Here is a 12,528-nt window from a genome sequence, read left to right on the forward strand (position 1 = left end):
AAGCATTTTTCACTAGCAGAAGTCATACTAAAGAATTGTGGACTTGAAAGCAACCTTCGCATTACTACTTGTTTTGACGCTGGTGCCATTAAGGATTATTTCCTTTATTTGGAAGATAATTTCATAGTTATCATGGAGCTCAACTGGTGAACGGCGAGCAAACAGCTGAGAGCGTTACTTGAACACAGTGCTGAATGTGAACTCTACATGAACCCTAATGAACATTCCTTGATCTGAGTCGCTTGGAAGACATGCACCCCAGAATACCCCAAGCAAGAGACTGCTCTCTTCGACAAGTGTTAAAAATTCCCAAGAAATCCCTCAACTATCTCAATGAATTCAGTCACACAACGCGAAGTAGTGACCGTTATCTGCGGTGAATATCTGATTGATTAGAAGACCTTAATTAGATACATAATAGCACTAAGATGCAAGTTGTTATAAACATTACTTTTGCGTTTTCGTAATTCAAACTCAAAAAATGAAATGGTAAGCACATTTACAAATTTACTAAGAAGCCATTTTGGTGATTTGAATTTTTTTTAAAAAATCAAAATATTAGTCCTGAGGCGAACGTTAACATTAATAAGTTCCACAAAACTGTGGATACCCCAGATGCTATTCAATTTGTATACAGAACAAGCAGTAAAAGAGACAAAAGAGAAATTTCGAAAGAGGATCAAAGTCTACGAAGAAGATATCAAAAGTTTAAGATTTGTATTGATATTTCAACTCTCTCAGAGGCAGAAAAAGACTTGGCATATTGGCTGAAGGAAGTGGAAAATATTCTGAAAAGAGGTTCTAAGATGAACATAAATAACAGTAAAAAAAAGGGGGGATAATGGAATGCAGCAAGGGGTCTGATTCGGAAATCACACTCTGACAATAATAGATGATATTTTGTTATTTGGGTAGCAGAATAACTAATAATGGCATGAGTGAAGTGAATATAAATTTTAGAGTAACAATATAAAGCTTTACCAGAAAAGAGAATTATGTTAACATCGAATACAAATTTAAGTGTCAGGAAGCTTCTTCCGAAGCTGTTTGTTTGGAGCCCAGCATTATATGGAAGTGAAACGTGGCCATTTAATAGAACAGGCATCAAAAGAATAGAATATATAGTAAGGGGATGGTACATAAGACTGTTCAAGATTAGATGGGCATGAAAATTTGGAAATTTGTGGTAAGTTATGTGGGACCAAACTACTGAGATCGTCAGCCCTAAGCTTACACACTACTTAATCTAACTTAAACTAACTTACGCTAAGGACAACACAGAAAACCATGCCCGAGGGAGGACTCGAACCTCCGACAGGGGCAGCCGCGCGAACCGTGACAAGGCGCCAGACCACGCGGCTACCCTGCGCGGCAGATGGGTAGACTAGGTGACGAATGACGAGGTATAAACACTCATAAGATCTGATCAATTAGAAGATCGGCTTGCACGCCACTGTGCTTTACTACGCATTGTCCTATTTGAGATGACGTGCACTTTTTGTCACCGATGTCTGAACTGGCTAACCTAGCTAGTTGCAGAAGGATCCGAATCAAGGTGCAACTCGACACTGGCAGAGATGAAAGAAGTGATTCGCGATAGACAAAAACCACAGGACTGGCCAGAGGTCAGACGCTGGAGCTTTTGTTCCGCAGTACAGGACAAAACAAACGAGCCACCGGCCACACAATGAAGAGTTTTTTATGATACAGGCTGTGCTGAACATTTTCTCTCGCTTACAACTTATATTTATTGAAGCGGGATTTCAAAGAAAGCTTAAAACCTTTATGCATTCATTGATTTATCAGCCGCCTGTGACACTGCCTGGCGAGAAGGCATGATCTATACATTAATTCGTGCGAGCCTATGCAAACCAATTGCTCGTTTGCTAAATGACATGCTGAATGAAGAACATTTCAAGTTTTCATGAGGTCCAACGTAAACTCACTACGAAAACTCCAGAACGGCCAGCCACAAGGATCGTTACTTGCACCACTCCTATTCAGCCTAAATGTCGCAGACATGACAGACACGAGATCTGAAAAGCACGGCTACGTGATGACTGGGCACTAGCAACAAGATGTAGCTCATTTAAAGAATCAGGAGGAGGTCCTTACAGCCGACATGGAAAAGTTAGGAAGGTACTGCCGAAAGCGGCGCCTCCAACCAAACGCCAGCAAAACAGAGGTTACATGTTTTCGTCTGACCAACAAACTTGCCAAAAGGAAGCTTCGAATATAGTTTGAGAACACATGGCTCACTCACAATAAAACACCAAAATATCTTTGTGTGACACTCGACAGAACTCTCACATTTAAAGAGCATACAACAAAAATAGCACAGAAATTAAAATCGAGGAACAATATTACACAAAAACTCTGTGAAATAACGTGGGGAGCATCAGCCTCTCTCTTACGCTCATCTGCTCTGAGCCTTGTCTTCTCAATTGCTGAATACTGTACGCCAGTGGCGCTATATAGTCCCCAAACTCAAACAATTTACGCTTAACTCAATAACACAATGAGAATGATCGAAGGAGTCATCAAACCTAACCCCTACGGAATGGCTCCCAATCCGGAACCATATACAACCGCCAAATTTGCGTCGTATGAACCGCACTCACGAGTGAGTATAAGAAGATCTTGAGCAACAAAAACCTACCAGCACATCAGGACATTGAATACGCCACCCATAGCCGCCTTCGATCCATAAAGCCCCCTATCGAAACGGCAATTACAGCTACAGAGGAAAATTTCAGCTTGACTAAAACCTGACATCAACAATGGACCACAAAGCAGAGTAATGAATTCCATGTATTACCCAAAAGCCTCCGGGTTTTGAGTTACCACGTAAAACTGGTCAACTCCAAACAGAATACGGACCCAGCATGATACATGTGCCTATTTCCTGCAGAAGTGGGGCAAGAAATCGACGCCCTTCTACGAATGTGGCGAAATCCAAAGTATAAATCACATCACAGAAGAATTCTCTCGGACAGCTTTTGAAGGTAAACCTGAAAATTTCCTGATGGCGACTCCAGAACCAATAGCCCATACAAATATGTTAGATGTTTGTTCATAACTATAATTATCTCAATTTTAATTAACCGTATTGTCGTTTGTGTCTTACTGCCATCGTTAAATAAATAAATATGTAATACTGATACACGGTCCAATGACAATGTGACCACGATCTATGCTCGACGTCAACGTGCAATAACCACTCACAGACGGCAGGTGGCAACACAAGCAGTGGAGAGTGTGTAAAGCATGTCGGGGGATGCGGAAAATAGTGCAGTCGTTGTAGCAACGCGGAAGTGGAGCGATTTATCCGATGCACAAAAGAGCAAATATGTAAATTGTTCCGTGCTGCCATGGTTAAGGTGATGTGTATGAGCTTATACTCGTGCAAGTGTTGAACAACTAACCGCCCCGAAGAGCCAAGGAGCTACCAACAGTATCTCCTCAACGACCTTCAGCGGACGTTGCTGCGTATGGGCCTCCGCAGCAGGCGCCTGGGTCATGCACCCATGCTGACTGCTGTTTATCGGCGACAAAGGCTGGAATTATATGAAGACAGTATCTGTTCTTTCCGACATGTCCGAAAGAACAGATAGTTAAGGCTAACCAGCCATTGACCTTCCTCTTCTGTACTGGATGCACACGCATTGCCCGAACTCTTGCGTGATGAGTGTAACGGGCAGGAGCACTACGAATGTAGTGTGTGGACATTAAGTTGGGAATGTGGGTCTCACGGGGAGCGTGCAAGGGATAATTCCCTGTGCCGCCGGTGGCTCAGATGGATAGAGCGTCTGCCATGTAAGCAGGAGATCCCGGGTTCGAGTCCCGGTCAGGGCACACATTTTCAACTGTCCCCATTGATGTATATCAGCGCCTGTCGATAGCTTAGGGTCTTGATTTAATTATCATTTCAATGCTGGAATTTGCACGCTAATGCCGCAACTGGACTTCCACTGGGTGGCGACAGCTGGCCTTTTCAGACGAATCACGTATTACGCTCCATCGGACACACACCCGTTGGCGTGTACGCCGTGAAACGTGTGGAATCAAACACCCTCCAAACACCCTCCAACAACCGTCGGCCGACGGAGTGAGCATTACGGTCTGTGGAATGTTTTCGTTGCATTCACTGAGTGACTTCGTCATTCTTGGAAGACACAATGAACACACGTATGCATCTATCCTTGGGGACCATGTACACCATTACAAGCAGTTAGTTTCTTGTTTCTTCTCGGCTTACAATACTCCCCTGTATAGATAATCTGTGGGACCACTTCTATCGGGTCGTACGCTCCATGGATCCCGAACCGAGAAACTTACGCAGCTCGCCATGGCACAGGAGCCGTCATGGCTTCACATCCGTCTCAGTTCCTTCCGGAACGTCACTCACCTCTCGCGGTGGTAGGTCCAGCAAAAGGTGATTATTCGGGCTTCTGACAGGTGGTCACGTTAATGCGACTAGACAGTGTATAATCTGATTAAATAAACGGATGCATCGATAAGACACATCCTGACGCTTGGATTAGTTGATTTCGTAATGAGGGAAGTGTGGCAAGTAACAAATGTGGAGGGTGAATACAGTAAGCGGGCTGAAACGGACGTTGGTTGCACTTTTTGTGCAGAGATGAAGAGGTCTGCAGGGGCAGACTAGACTGGGTAGCTCCATCAAAGCAGCACGAACAACAACAACATGTTACTGTAACACCTGCATGGTGTGCAGTACCCAATTATGAACCATACTGACAGCAATTACAGAGCTCTTAAACGCTATAATTCCGTATATTACTCTGAAAATTGTCTCCCTTGTACGACGAGAGGAAAAATTAAAAGCTTGGGTTTTCGCGGTGGGTGATATCACGAGCGATCGGCTAACTGTTTTGATCGGTGTGTAAGTGATAGCGTGACCGGTGACGGCGCGCGTTATATAAAAGAAAGTCGATCCGGCAAAGCGTGCCGCACAGCGAGCCGAGTACTTTCCCTCGCCAACGTGTTTGATTAAACGAAGCACAAATGCAGGAAAGTGACGGGGAGCGCGCAGGTACCAGATAACACGTCAGATCAACTGCGAATGTGTGCCGCCGCGGCAAGAGTGTCTGCAAAAAGACGACGTGTCGCAAGCGGGCGGCGGGCAGCGGGCGGAGCCGCAGACACCGTGCCGACACACACACACACACACACACACACACACACACACACACACACACACTAAACTCCGCGCAATAAGACAGTACGGTAGACTTGACAGTGTTGTGATGATATAATTCGTATAAGCTTCTCAACCAATTACTAAACATATATATTGTTTTGCAAGCTAAGGTCAGCAGCACCAGTCTTCAACATGCAAGATATCCATGCGTACCAGTCACTGACACTCATACGCAGCAGTCATTGACTGTTAACTAAAACATATTTCAAGATTTCTAAATCATTTTATTGTAATTAGAATACCAAAAATATGTGTGGAGTTAGGAGAAACTGTAATAAGCACTCTGCCTTTATTCCGACAGAATACAGACAAGTGTAATGTCATATGAAATACATGACCATCATCAAAGAATGTAAGTCATTGGATTTCTTGTTCGATTATCCAAGGCAGGAACATATTTGGAACGAATTCATGGAATGTGGGGCCACATAGCCAACCACTTTCAGACCGTCCAATCTCTCATGTTCTTGGTATGCTATCAGCTATTGTGCCACGAATTCTCTTATATTAAAAAACAATCACACGAGGAACAAGCCTACCAACAGCATTTGCTGTTACAAATACAGTCAGATTATATTTCTCATCATTTGCAACAATGTATAAAGCTTTATTCCTCCTATACGAGTATCTGATCGCTTTTACCTCTTCAGGTTGAAAATATTTTAGAAATGCACTTTCATCTCAGCAGAAAACTCTAATAGGGTCATATTTAGAATTGTTTCTTTCAAAAGCTGTTCTATTCCTGCAAACCTGTAACGAATTGGTTGCTCAGTGGCATTATCACTGGGATTTATCAAGTTTATTGTCATTCATTTAGAACAAGATGACTTTTCATCAACGATGTATGCTATTTTCTGATTGGTCTTTCATTATTAAATGGGTTTTGTCCTCTCATTTTACTTAATATTTGCTGCACACTTCCCGGCAAAATTACTCAAGTTACTTGATAGTGCACTTTTACAGTAGACTAACGCCACTGGACTAGAATATATTCTTTATCCACAGTCAGGGTAGTGGAGTGACGAGTTACATGATTTGATACTTCGGCCATTTACTTTGTAACGTAATGGAACTCTTGGCTCACCGAACTCTTTGGCTGCAGGAGCCACTGAGTGTTCCCGCCGCGATAGTTTCTATAGGCCTAGCTTTTGTTATTTGGTTAAGCTTGTAGTCTCACTTGGGCCCTATACAGTACATGGTAGAAGATGCTCCAGTTATTAGCATCCTGTTGTTCCAGCGATTGACACAATGCCAAAACTGGAGCTACGACTCATAGAAACCAAGGCCGGCCGATGTGGCCAAGAGGTTCTAGGCGCTTCAGTCTGGAACCGCGCGACCGCTACGGTCGCAGGTTCGAATCCTGCCTCGGTCATGGATGTGTGTGATGTCTTTAGGCTAGTTAGGTTTAAGTAGTTCTACGTTGAGGGGACTGATGACCTCCGCTGTTAAGTCCCACAGTGATTAGAGCCATTTGAACCATTCGAATCCCGGTTCGACACAAAATTTCAACTTTCCCCGACGATTTAAATGAATGCCCACTCGTAACCAATGTCTGTAATTCCTTTCAATTTCTTTTATTTAAAACGCTTTAGGCGTTTTCACATAAAAACTTCAGAGGCATTACTTTTCAGCAAGCCGTTGTATCCCAGGATAAAAGGTCAATTTATCGAGAACTGACAGCACTGTATGTGAAACACAGTATTTCTTACGTTAGTATGTTCTATATCATAAAGTTCGCCAGATAAACGCATGAAAATATCTATTAACATTCAGAAACAGTTTTGTTGCTTGTAAGCTTACACATTTACGGCAGTCCCAGGTAAAATTCCAAAAAACCCATCGGCGATTTTAATGGACTTTACTGTTCTCAGAGAACTGTCTCTCTCCTAGCTCAGTGCGTCTCTGCGTTTTTTTATGTGGCATATCATGCAAGCGCCTTTCTTTTGTACATTTCTGTATCCACCCATGAATGGAAGAATGTGGTGATGCTTCATCACGGTGCAAGCACATTCCATTCCATGTGGCCAATGGAACGTCCTCTAGTTGTTCAACTACCGTAATTTCAAAAAGTTAGAAAAAATTCAAATGAAAGTTTTGTCATTCATTCTTCCAAATTTATACGAACGTCAACAGAAATTTCAAATTGTTTCTGCCGTTCCATGAAGGTTGTCCTACGACCTCCGATAGCCGGAATGTGACTTCTGAAGCCGGAGTGTGTTTAATTCTATTCTGTGTAAGTGTAGCTTCGGCAATAAGCAATATTAACAGAAGGCGAGTAACTATTAATAATTCACTAGTGAAAAAAATTAAGTCCCCACAACGTGAATTGTAGGTCCCAAGATGATGGATACAAATATTTTACAATGGTCGCCGAATATTTTTTCGTGGAACTTCGAGATGTACAAAAAGCCGTAGCATGGAGGCTGTAAAAAATATTAAAGTGACCTTGACATAAACATGTAGGATTTTCACCCTAAACTTTGATAATTCAGTACTCCTCATCTATAACATCAAAAACGTTGCGGTTTAATGTTAAAAATGCAAAAGTTAGGTAAAGCTGCACTATAAATTGTATTTATCTACAACAGTTAATTATTGTATCAATTTGTCTACGAGGTGAATTTTTAATGCATCTTTAGTTTTTGGTACTGTCATTTGAGGCATCACACGTGAAATCGCTCAAACTGTAGCGAAGTTGTCTCAACAACCATAGAGTATAGTATGCCTCAAATGTTGTAGCTTGGAGTATAATTGATGAAATAATTACAATATATTTCAAATACTCATTATACCAGGTGAAATAAACTGTTGTTAACTAATCATTATATTACAGTTACAAGGCAGCAAAGATATTCTGAGCGCACACATTCGTCACCAAGGTGAGTGCTGAGCAAGATAGACTTCATCCCGCGCTAGCGCTAAAAGAAAAATAAAGTACATGAAATGTTTTCAGTCTTAGGAACCAAATTTTCTTCTTCAAACGACCACTTGTTGTTGCTCAGATTACGTTCCCGGCTCTTACACCGTTATTCATCTTAGCCGCAGAGTAGTTGCTCGCCCTTGTAACGTATTCGAGCAGTTGTGTTTGGCTTTCAGTGTGTTCTATATTTATTTTGTAAGATCTCCAACTAAGCATATTATACTTTTCTCGCTGATACAGCGTTCAAGAGCTTTTGCAAATATTTATAAGCGTGCTGTCGTTTACCATAACTATGGACCCACTGTCTGCTCTACTCGTGACTACGAAATCACGGTAGGCTACTTCATTCTCTCCTGTTTCTACTCGATGCTGGGATAGGTAGTATTTATATGATTAAATGACTAACATGTTGTACATCGAGCTTACTTTTAATTTGAACCGTAAAACAGAGTTTAAAATCTCCCAGTCATCCTGATTTAGGTTTTCGGTTAATTCTCTAAATAGGTTAACGCAAATGCCGGGATGGTTGATTTGGAAAGTACATGCAAGAATTCTTTCTCAATTCTGCCACAATTCCCGCTTCTATTTCGTCTATAACAACTTCATCGACGACAGACATTAAACCCAAATCGTTATTCCTTCCTTTTTGATTTGATCGTTAACCAACGATCGAACGATCTTGCCGTATAAATTTACAGACTTTTAAATACAAATTTTACTAACAGCGCTACAGTTTCCCCGTATCATTGACTGAAATATGTATTTTATTTCTTACGCAAGTATACTCCAACTTAGAGTGCAACACAAATCTACAGAATAATAATCGTTACCAGATAAACTTCTAAAAGAATATACAGCTAAATCTAATATGAAACTGAGTGAAATTGCATTCAAAAGGCCGACCACAAATCTAGAAACTAAAAAGACAATAAATACACAAATGAGGTGCGATCATATTACGAACTGCACATTAAACTCTTTGTCACCACACGGTTTTATCAGTGCATGTCTCCCAGTTTTTGATCCTGTCGTTGATGGGAATGAAAATTCAGTAAAATGATGTAAAAACATTGTGTGTGTATAGCGGACTACAACCGCAGACAACCGGTAGACCGACGTGTGGTTTTTGCATCTGGTAAGAGCAAGACTTCATTCCTGAAGCAGCTGCTGGTTTCAATATTCTCTCGCCTGTCTAGATTTTCGAAATAAAATTATGAACAACATATTTTCGGAATAAACACTAACTCTGCTATTATTCTAAAACAAAATGTCGGTTTTATAGTTAAATTACTCAAAATGCATGCAATGGCAGTGCTTTATAAGCAAAAGACAAGCTTGAGTGAAACAACACTGTGCGCGAGAACACACAAACCACACATGCAGAGCTTTACACCACACATGCAGAGCTTTACTCTATTGCGCTGATAGAATTGCAAAATCGATAGGTAGGAAGATATGAAAGCAGGAAGCACAAAATAACACTTGCAGTAACCACCAGTAAACAGCGTTAGGAGCCCAAAATAAGAAAGCCTGACTGTATCGTTTTAGTAAAAACACCGATGAAGGCTGTAAATTATTAACGATTACGGATTCTCCTTCACGCTCTTTGTGTGTGTGTGTGTGTGTGTGTGTGTGTGTGTGTGTGTGTGGCCACGCGAGCGCGCGCGCGCGCGCACGTGTGTGTGAATTCCTAAGGGATGAAACTGTTGAGATCATCGGTCCCTACACTTACACATTACTTAAACTAACTTATGCTAAGAACAACACACACACACCCAAGCCCGAGGGAAGAGTCGAACCTCCGGCAGGAGAGGCCGCGCAATCCGTGACATGGCGCCTATAACCGCGAGGCAACGCTCTTTGTATCTTACATTCAGAGAGACATTTATCAGAACGCGCGTATCATAGGGCACAGTTTCTTTTTTTTTTAGTAACACATATGTACGTACCCGAATTCGTTATTGTTAACAGAGAATACCGTTATTTAACGATAATGAACACCCGCAAAGTGACAAAGCGGCCCCAAGACAGTGTGTTTTACCATGAATATACTGAGGCGTAGCCATCGTCCACGAAATTCCGCCTCCCTACCTACAAGAGGTGCGGATTGTTGCCCACAAGCAGCCACACAGCAAACTAACGGAATGTTCGGAGGAGAGACTCATTCAGATTTACACATTCGCAAGAAACTAACACCAATATTCATTAAATTCCAGGAAAATAGCTTTATAGAGAATGGATGGCAGAAGAACCAAGTCCTCATGCAGCGCTGTCAACCTACCTTCGTGCTTAGTAGCGACATCCAATGGAGTTACCGTACCAGGTGGTGAGGACTTAACCTTCATTTTACGTATTTACATTAGACAAAACCGCCTAATTCGTTGTCCATAGTATTCTGGACCAGCCTGCATGCGAGGGCTATTCGGAAGGTAAGGAACGTTTGGTCGCGAAATGGAAACCATAGTCAAACTCAGAACTGTTTTATCCGCAACAGATAGCTACATCTTCCAGATACTTCTCTGCATAGTCGCCGCTCCGATTTAGACATCTGTCGTAGCGTTGTACCAACTTTCCAATACTCTCTCCCCACAGAAGGCAGCCTCCTGTGCTTTCCGACAATTTTCTACGCTGGAATGCAGTTCGTGGTCGGTGCCAAAATGTTATCTTCATAGCAAGTAGTTCATTTGAGCAGAGATGAAAATCAGAGGCAACGAAGACCGGGCTGTATGGTGGGTGACCAAACACTTCCCAAGGGAAACAATGCAGGAGCGTCCTCATTGCCCATGCATTGTGTGGCCAAAATTTGTCATGAAGAAGGAACTGCATGACAGTTACGTTGTGTGGGGTTGCATGCCACCAGGCGAAAGCTCTCGGCAGGCACACATTCTTTGGAGGGGGGGGGGGGGGGGGAGAGACTATTTACTAGGCATCTTCACGCACTCACAGTGCGCTCAGAGCTGAGAACAGCGATGTAGCGCTATCTACGGACAAACTAGACACTGCCCAACTCATATACGTTTCATCAGATTTTCACTGTGGTTTCCATTTCGCGACCGATCACCCCTTGTTTTCCGAATAGCCCTCTTATCTTCTGCCTTCGTATGATGCTTCATGAAATCTATTTTGTACTTTAGTTAACCGTGAGGAGGTTATTTTTGCATGTGTCGTTTCGCAGTCCAAAATAATGGTTGCATATGTGACTCACTTCAGATATTCTCATTTCTGATGTCCAGTTCTTAACAGTTCTCATGAACTGCATTCCAGCTACTGTATTATCAGTGCGTGACCAGCCTCTTCTGTAGTAGCTACCTCACTTATCAATCTTAGTCTACTGTGAAATACACCGAAGCGCCAAGGAAACTGATGAAGGCACACGTATTCATATCCAGGCATATGTTAATTTCAAAATACAGTGGGGCGGTTGGCAACGCCTATATAAGACAAGTGTCTGGCGCAGTTGTTAGATCGGGTTCTGCTGCTACAATGTCAGGTTATCAAGATTTAAATGAGTTTCAACGTGTTGTTATAGTCGGCGCACGAGCGATGGAACACAGCATCTCCGATGTAGCGATGAACTGGTGATTTTGCCTTACCATCATTTCACGAGTGTACCCTATCAGGAATCCGGTAAAACTTCAAATCTCCAACATCGCTGCGGCCGGAAAAAAAAGATCCTGCAAGAACGGGACCAACGACGACTGAAGAGAATCGTTCAACGTGTCAGAAGTGCAACCCTTCCGCACACTGCTGCAGATTTGAGCAAGTATATGCGTGTGAACCATTCAACGAAACATCGTCGATATGGGCTTTCGGAGCCGAAGGCCCACTCTTGTACCCTTGATGACACGACACAAAGCTTTACGCCTCGTCTGGGCCCGTCAACACCGACACTGGACTGTTGATGACTGGAAATATGTTGTGTGGTCGGACGAGCCTCGTTTCTAATTGTATCGAGCGGATGGACGTGTACGGATATGGAGACAACTTCATGAATCCATGGACCCATGGGCCTTGCATGTCAGCAGGGGACTGTTCAAGCTGGTGGAAGCTCTGTAATGGTGTGGGGCGTGTGCACCTGGGAGTGATATGGGACCCCTGATATATGTCGATAAGGCTCTGTCAGGTGACACATACGTAAGCATCTGTGTGATCACCTGCATCCATTCATGACCACTGTGCATTCCGACGCACTTGGGAAATTCCAGCAGGGCAATGCGACACCCGTACGTCCAGAATTGCTACAGAGTGGCTCCAGGAACACTCTTCTGAATTTAAACACTTCCACTGGCCACCAAACTATCCAGACATAAACATTATTGAACATATCTGGGATGCCTTGCAACGTGCTGTTCAGAAGAGATCTCCACCCCCTCGTACTCTTGTG

At 42.8% G+C, this 12,528-nt stretch overlaps 1 protein-coding gene and 1 non-coding gene across 4 annotated transcripts in view; one reads left to right on the forward strand and one right to left on the reverse strand.

Annotated features, from left to right (window-relative positions):
- Nucleotides 1–12,528, reverse strand: part of LOC124789392 (zinc transporter ZIP11) — a 431,807-nt gene that overhangs the window by 122,348 nt on the left and 296,931 nt on the right. The gene's annotated exons all lie outside the window — the stretch shown is intronic.
- Nucleotides 3,781–3,855, forward strand: Trnat-ugu. Its single transcript has one exon. It is a non-coding gene; the product is annotated as a tRNA-Thr (tRNA).

Source organism: Schistocerca piceifrons, chromosome 3 (assembly GCF_021461385.2).
Source record: "Schistocerca piceifrons isolate TAMUIC-IGC-003096 chromosome 3, iqSchPice1.1, whole genome shotgun sequence".
NCBI lineage: Eukaryota > Metazoa > Arthropoda > Insecta > Orthoptera > Acrididae > Schistocerca > Schistocerca piceifrons.